Raw genomic sequence first — 7,622 nt, 5'->3', positions numbered from 1 at the left:
TATAAATTGGGAGCTTGGTTGACTGAAGATTGGCTTTGGAGGAAGTGATTGGGTCCTGACACCTCTGTCCTAAGCAATGGATTAATCCAACAATGGATTCATAGTGCAATGGTCTTATTGGGAGATGGTTAAAAAAAATAGGAGGTTGGCTATGTGGCACAAATTCTAGTTGGTCTTAATAATAAAAACCCAGAGACAGATACTGGCATTAAAGCTGAAGATCAGAGAAGCAAAGGGGATAGCCACTAGAAAGTCTCACCTCTACCAATGAACAGACCTAAGGAGTGATCCTGTCCTCAGACTGCATCTCCAGACTTCAGCTGTCTCCACCAAACCTCAGACTGCACTAAACTCCTGTCTCCTCCCACCCAACATTCCTCTCTAGTGCTAGGATTAAAGGCACGGGATGCCAAGTGCTGTGATCACTTATGTATGAGCTGTTTCTCTTTTAGACTGGATCAATTTTGTGTATCTCAAGGTGGCCTTGAATTAACAGAGATCTGTCTGCCTATGTCTCCCGAGTGCTGGGATTAAAGGTGCCTGGCCTCTATGGCTAATTAGTGTGGCTGCTGGGATTAAAGTTGTGTACCATCACTGCCTGGCCTCTATGGCTAACTAGTGTGGCTAGTTTTGCACTTTTATCTTAAGGCAAGCTTTATTAGATCATTAACAAAATATCACCATAATGCCCTCATGCTGTAGTCACTTTTACTCTGCTTTCTGGCCGCTGTTGACATCAATTGTTTTGCCTACAATCCAACCCCTCTCCTATCAACATGGTGGACTGAGACCTCTGAAACTGAACTGAAACAAAGATTTCGTCCTCGTCCTCGTCCTCGTCCTCGTCCTCGTCCCCGTCCTCGTCCTCGTCCCCGTCCCCGTCCCCGTCCCCGTCCTCGTCCTCGTCCTCGTCCCCGTCCTCGTCCTCGTCCTCGTCCTCATCCTCGTCCTCCTCCTCGTCCTCCTCCTCGTCCTCCTCCTCGTCCTCGTCCTCCTCCTCGTCCTCCTCCTCGTCCTCGTCCTCATCCTCCTCATCCTCCTCATCCTGCTCCTTCTCCTTCTTTTTTGGTTTTTCGAGACAGGGTTTCTCTGTGGCTTTGGGGGCTGTCCTGGAACTAGCTCTTGTAGACCAGGCTGGTCTAGAACTCACAGAGATCTGCCTGCCTCTGCCTCCTGAGTTCTGGGATTAAAGGTGTGCACCACCACTGCCCAGCCAAGATTTCTTCTCTTTAAGTTGTTTGTGTCATGTATTTGGTCACAGCTATGTGAAAGTAAATAATACAATGTCTCTTGTAGCATTTACCACTCCTGACTTCATGTTAACTTCATGTTATAGTCTCATGCGCATATTTTATCTTCCCAAACTAACTATGGAGTCAGAAGGGATATAGTTACTGCCTTATTCATTTGTATATTCTTTACAGGACCTATTACAGAGCTTCACTGAAAACCATGCTGAGAGATATTGAGTGAATGAATAAGTAGCCAAGGCAATATTTATTTCCATTTAAGGGAATTAATACTAACATTAAAACAGTACCAACAATGGTCTTAGGTCATTGCTAAATTCCTTTGGAAGTAATGCAACATAATTCATTCACTTAAGCCTATATTATAAAATGTTCTTTAAGTGGTTATTAAATTTTTAGTGCTTAATTAGAAATGTTGGAAACTACTGAAGTATTCCAACTGAGGTGAATTTAAATCACACTGCCTAAAATGTTCATGCAACTCATATATCTAATATAAAAAATATGCCAATGAATTCTCACTAATTCAATAACAGAGTCCCTGGGCTATCTTCTATATAATGGCCAGGTAGCAATTTGGGGGACATACTTATAAAATTTGAATATGTGTAAACATAATGGAAAGTTTTCATTTAATTACACAAAACTTAGATCTTAGCCTTAAGTAGGCTGCTTTTCTAATGATCTCATCATCTTCCTTAGCTTCATTTTATTTATTCTTCCTATTTTTCCATTTTTCTTTCTATATTTCTGTTGTTACTGAACTATGTTCTTTCCTAGTACCTTTTCAAGCTCATTTCAACTCAGAATCTAAACTTACTCCCCAGATCCATTAATGTCACAACAGCTTTACCTTAGAGAGAAATACTCTTTAAATATTTTTTCATGTAATAGAACTTTTCTACATTTCAATGCTATACTTTGCTGATCATTTTTTGTTCTTTGAACTTTATTAACTCTGTATAGCCAGCTTAGTAATTTAGATTGGGGATTATTTATGTAGGGTGATTGCTTACTTAAGTAGATATTCTTTGCTTTTGTTTGTATCTTATGATATTTTGAATTTAACTAATTGAAAAGCACAATTACCAAGGCAAAATATATGATTAAAAAACCCTATGAGATCAAAGCAAATTAAGTGCAAAGAAAAGTTTCTTATTATCTTGACCTGAAAAAGAAATTACTCATAAGTGACATTGTGGAAGAATGTATTAAATAATTCAAGACCATTGATGTCATTGTTATCTGACCAAATACATTTGACTGAAGAGGAATAACCTTTCTCTCTGTTATTTTGTAGAAAAAATTTCTCCATTTCATACAAAACCTCAATTCTATTCATCGTTTTATCTTGGAGGTTAAGCTTGTAGAGAAGTGCACAAAAGCTAATGTAAAATCAAGCAAAAGTATCACTCTTTTGTATTATACTAGGTAAGGTTTCTCAACTGTTCTTTTTTTTTTTTTGAACTGCAGAGAGCTGAATACCCATCTAGAAGTAGCTTAAGAATTAAGGGCATTCATCTTTTTTTATGCAAGCACACAGGGGAATAGGGAGTTCAAAAGATTAATTAGTTGATGGCATTGTCATTGAGATCCTACATTACATCTGTTTATTTATTTGCATGTGTTTGCAGGTGCACACACTCACATGCACATGTAGGTCAGAGGACCTCCTGTGGGAGTCAACACGAACCTTCCACCGCATAGGCCCAGGGGATGATTGAACTCAGATCCCATAGTTTTGACCCACAATTCTCAGAGAATTGGTTTGGACTTCTGGCTTATTTGTTATGGTTTCGAGATGTTCACAAAATTTCAGCTTTCATATGTAGATAAAATAGTGGCTTGAGTAGGAATATGACCTATTTTTTGTTTTTAGAATCTTTGCATATACTATTTACAGTGCTTGGCAGTTTGTCTTTCAGATAAAATAGACTCCATTTCCTACAGGTAAGCAAAGACCACTTTATTAAAAATAACAACTATCCAGACCCCTGAAAGTGGATGTCAACGAGGAGGCCTCGGCACCTTAGGTGCCTCTGGTAGTGGATCGGTATTTTTCCCTGGTGTAAGAAGGGACTTTGAGAGCCCATCCTACATGAAAGGGATGCTTTCTCAGCCTGGACACATAGGGGAGGGCCTAGGCCCGGCTCAGGATGATGTTGTGGAATTTGGGGAGCCCCCGTGGAGGGCCCTACCCTCTATGGGGAGGGGAGGGAGGAGGGGGATGGTGGGGGATTGGGGGGACAGGGAGAAGGGATTGACATGTGAAATTATAATTTTGTAAAAATTAATAAAAAAGAATGCAAACTTATATAAGTTCTAAAGCTGATATTTTACTTTTATCAAATATTTTGTAAATTATAATAAAATAAATACTTTTGGTTCTTTCTAAAAAAATAACAACTATCACATCCATTGTACTTTGTCACTTTGTTTTCTTTTATTGATATAGGCTCACATTATGTATCCAGGCTGGCTTTGCACTTATGATCTTCCTGTCTTATCCCCCACCCAGAGTGCTGTGATTATAGGCATTTGCTAGTATGCCTGGGTATCACCCATTATTCTTTATCCCTTCCCTTGCTTTAATTTCATAGCACTTAACACCAATGTGTATGCATGCACGTGTGTTTGTGTGTGTATGTACATGTGCCACAATAGACTTGAAGACAACTTGCAGCAGTTGGGTCTCTTTCCATCATGTGCATTCTGGGAATTAAACTCAATTTGTTAAGAGTTGGTAGCACAAACCTTTACCCACTGAGCCATTTCACTAGCCTTCCAGTACACTTTAAGGTGTTCCCAAAAACCATTGGTTCCATCTTCAGTTGGAAAAAATGACCATCCCAAATTAAGACTAAACTTTCTACTTTCAGTTGAAAACTATGTGTTCAACAGGATACTGACAGAAATCATGGATATAAATTTTCAGGATTTTGCTATAAGACAATTGACGTGTGTATTTTACTTCTTATGTTATTTGGTTTTTCATTTCTTGTCTAAAGCATGAAAGTGATGAGTGTCTCTCTAACCACTATTTTAGATATAAAGATAAAGGCTACATTTCTTACTTCTCATTTTTTATTTTCTTATTTAAAATTTTCTATTCATTTTATATACCATCCACAGTTCCCCTCCCTACCCTCCTCTCGATTCCCCCACCTTGCCCCAACTTCTTTTCCCATCCATTCCTCAGAAAGGGCAAAGCCTCCTATGGGGAGTCAACAAAGTACCTCAAATTGAGGCAGGACCAAGCCCCCCACCACTGCATTGAGCCTGAGCAAGGAATCTCACCTTAGGGAATGGGATAAAAAAAGCCAGCTAATGTACCAGGGAGAGATCCTAGTCCCACTGCCAGAGGCCTCACAAACAGACCATGCCACACAACTGTCACCCACATGCAGAGGTAAGTTTTTATCTTGTTAAGCTATGGCTACTTGGGTCCATTTTATTTGCTACCAAATACATTTAATTCTAACTGATAGACAAAAATAAGATTTTAGAATGTTACAGTTAGAGGGTGGCTTAGGTCATGTGCAGAGGTTATTTTTGTAAAGATTTTATTTATTAAGTATACTGTCTTCTGCCTGCATGTGCAGGCCAGAAAAAGGCACCAGATCTCATTCAAGGTGGTTGTGAGCTACCATGTGGTTGCAGGGAATTGAACTCAAGACCTCTGGAAGAACAGTCAGTGCTCTTAACCTCTGAGCCATCTCTCCAGCCCCCATATGCAGAAGTTATAAACCAAGGGCACAAAAATAGAATGTGGGTAAAGCCAGATCCAAAATACACTTTGCTTAATATCTTTTTCCTACTCTATGTTCTATGTACATATGTATGCATTTGTTATCTCCCTCTCTCTCTCTCTCTCTCTCTCTCTCTCTCTCTGTATTTCAAAACAGTTTGGAACCAGATTCCTGTTTTCACATTGACTTTTTAAAAACATTATTATAGGAATAACAAGTTGATAATCTTTTAGTGAGTAGACTCAAATACTTGGTGAGAGTTTTTTATTTTTAAATATCTCTTGATTCTTTAAATGCATGATTAAATTCCCCCCATTTCTGAGATGTAATTAGAACATTAAATTGAACCAATGTATTTGGATTATAAGATAATGCTTCATCAGTTGCTATTGGCCTATACGAGATGATTTTAATATAACTTGAAAATTCTTTAGGCATAGATATAGGTTGACTTGAACAAAGGTAGCTTTTCCCTGTGTGCCAAGTTTACTAATCACTCCTGTGAGCTGTGTAATACTGGATGGATAGGGTGGCCAAAACTGCAGTCTTTGAAAGTTATTGCCTCATAAAGAAGCTCAGGAAAAGATATTAGGGAAAATATCAACTATTAAATATATTAATAGTAAGCATGAGGCAGGGGAAGGAGCTTCTCTTATGAGCTTTCTTTCTTAGTCTCCAATAGTTTATATTTCATTTCCTTCACTCTTTTAAAAGATATTTTATATTGAGATAGGGCCTTGTTATGTAGCCTAGGTTGTTTTAAACTTGTTACATTGTGTTCCCCCCCTTTTTTAGGCCAAACCTGCCCAGCTTTATTCCAGATTTATTAATGATACTTTTTATAAACCATCAGGTGTTTAAGGACATGGGGCAACAGTCATTAAGGTGTGCAAGAGTTTCCAGATTCCCTTCTTACATGGTCTACCAAGATCAGAATCCCATTATGAAATCCAATTTTGGAGTGAGGGTTGATCTTTCACCTAAGGATGTTGTTTAATAACTTTCCACAAGCCAACCCTGGCTTTTAGGAAATGAAATTAAAATGGTAGGATTATAGGTCTGAAGAGCCAAAGTCCTCCTGGAACTAGTTTAGGCTGGATTTGAATTCACAGAGGTCCACCTGCCTCTGCCTCCCAAGTGCTGGGATTAAAGGTGTGCATCACCACCACACAGAGACCCAAAGCCTTTTAGAAAAGGATCCACTGCTCTTTTGAGGAACACCATCTTGGTGATGGCACTGCAAGGTACAGATCACTCAACATACTGGTCAAACCAATTTTAGGGAATTAGATCCCAACAGGTCTCTGGTTTTAAGAGAGTTAAGTCTATGTTAAGAGGGAGGAGAATTTAAAATGAACTTAAAGTTTTCCCATGCCATTAGGTACTTTGTGCCAAGGAGCCCACATGTTTGAATATCAGGAACCCCTCCTGAAGCAAAGATGAGCCACTCAAGATTTTTTCCCATTAATTCAGCTCCAGAGGCATTTTGTAAGTGACACATGCTCCCATACCCCCAAAACAGTGAAATGTTCTGTGTTTTAAAAAGTAAAACAAAATTCTACATTTTCTAAAACTTGATAAAATGGTATTTTAAATTGTGCAGTCAATAGAAGTACACAGTTATAAAAAATGCATGCACTTGGCAGCTCTCTGTTCCTGGTTAGTTTGGGCATCTCTACTTTCTTTAGGATTATTCCCATCTTTGCTAACATCAGCTTCTTCCTTTTATCCTTTGAGCACCTTCCCTCCCTTGTTTGCAGGGGCATTGTTCAGCTTAGACTGTGGCTTTGAGGATCTGGTCCAGCAGACCACCTTGCAGATCTTCTCTGTGACTTGTCCTTTGCTTTGGCTTTATATCCTTTAGCATACCCTTCAGCCTTTCTTTTGGGCATGGTGGTAGCGGGGCAAAGGGGTAGTAGGCCTTGAATGCAGAGATACAGCAATGCCCAGCTTTGATAGATTGAGGGGTCCTTCTGGCTTTTTCTTCATGTGACTCAAATCTTGGGACCATTATGGTCAGACATTCATTAAAAATCACATAGGTAATGTGCTGGATAGTTTTATGACAAGTTGACACAAGCTAAAGTCATCCGAGAGCAGGGAACCTCAATTAAGCAAATGCCTCCATAATATCCAGCTGCAGGCAAGCCTGTAGGGCATTTTCTTAATTAGTGATTGATGAGTGAGGGCCCAACCCATTGTGGGTGGTGCCATCCCTGGGCTGATCGTCCTGGGTTCTATAAGAAAGGCTGAGCAAGCCATGAGGAGCAAGTCAGTAAGCAGCATCCCTCCATGGCCTCAGTATCAGCTCCTTACTCCAGAACCATTATACAGGTAATGATGCTTTTCTAAGCAACAGCATGAATTGGTGCCTCCAATTATAGTAAACAGGATGGTAATATAAAACTAGGAAAATATTTATACCCTATAGGGAGATTGACTATGAGATCTCTGGTATGACAAAGCTGTTGGTTTGGACTCAATTATCTTATAACTTGTGGGAATCTTATTTGTATTTATCTCATAAAATCTTTAGGAAAAGTAAGGTATGAGAAGAATCAAGGCCTGGTGACACATGCTTGTAATCCCAACCCTTGAGAGCAGGATTGTCAATTTAAAGCTA

The 7,622-nt window shown here is 39.3% G+C and overlaps 1 pseudogene; it reads right to left on the bottom strand.

Annotated features, from left to right (window-relative positions):
* Positions 1-6,619: 6,619 nt before the first annotated feature.
* LOC107978159 lies at positions 6,620-6,891 on the bottom strand (annotated as a pseudogene).
* Between the last annotated feature and the right edge of the window lie 731 nt (positions 6,892-7,622).

This window comes from Cricetulus griseus, chromosome X (assembly GCF_003668045.3).
Source record: "Cricetulus griseus strain 17A/GY chromosome X, alternate assembly CriGri-PICRH-1.0, whole genome shotgun sequence".
Lineage (NCBI taxonomy): Eukaryota > Metazoa > Chordata > Mammalia > Rodentia > Cricetidae > Cricetulus > Cricetulus griseus.
The sequence above is the reverse complement of the archived record's forward strand: the minus strand, read 5'-3'. Positions and strand labels throughout refer to the sequence as shown.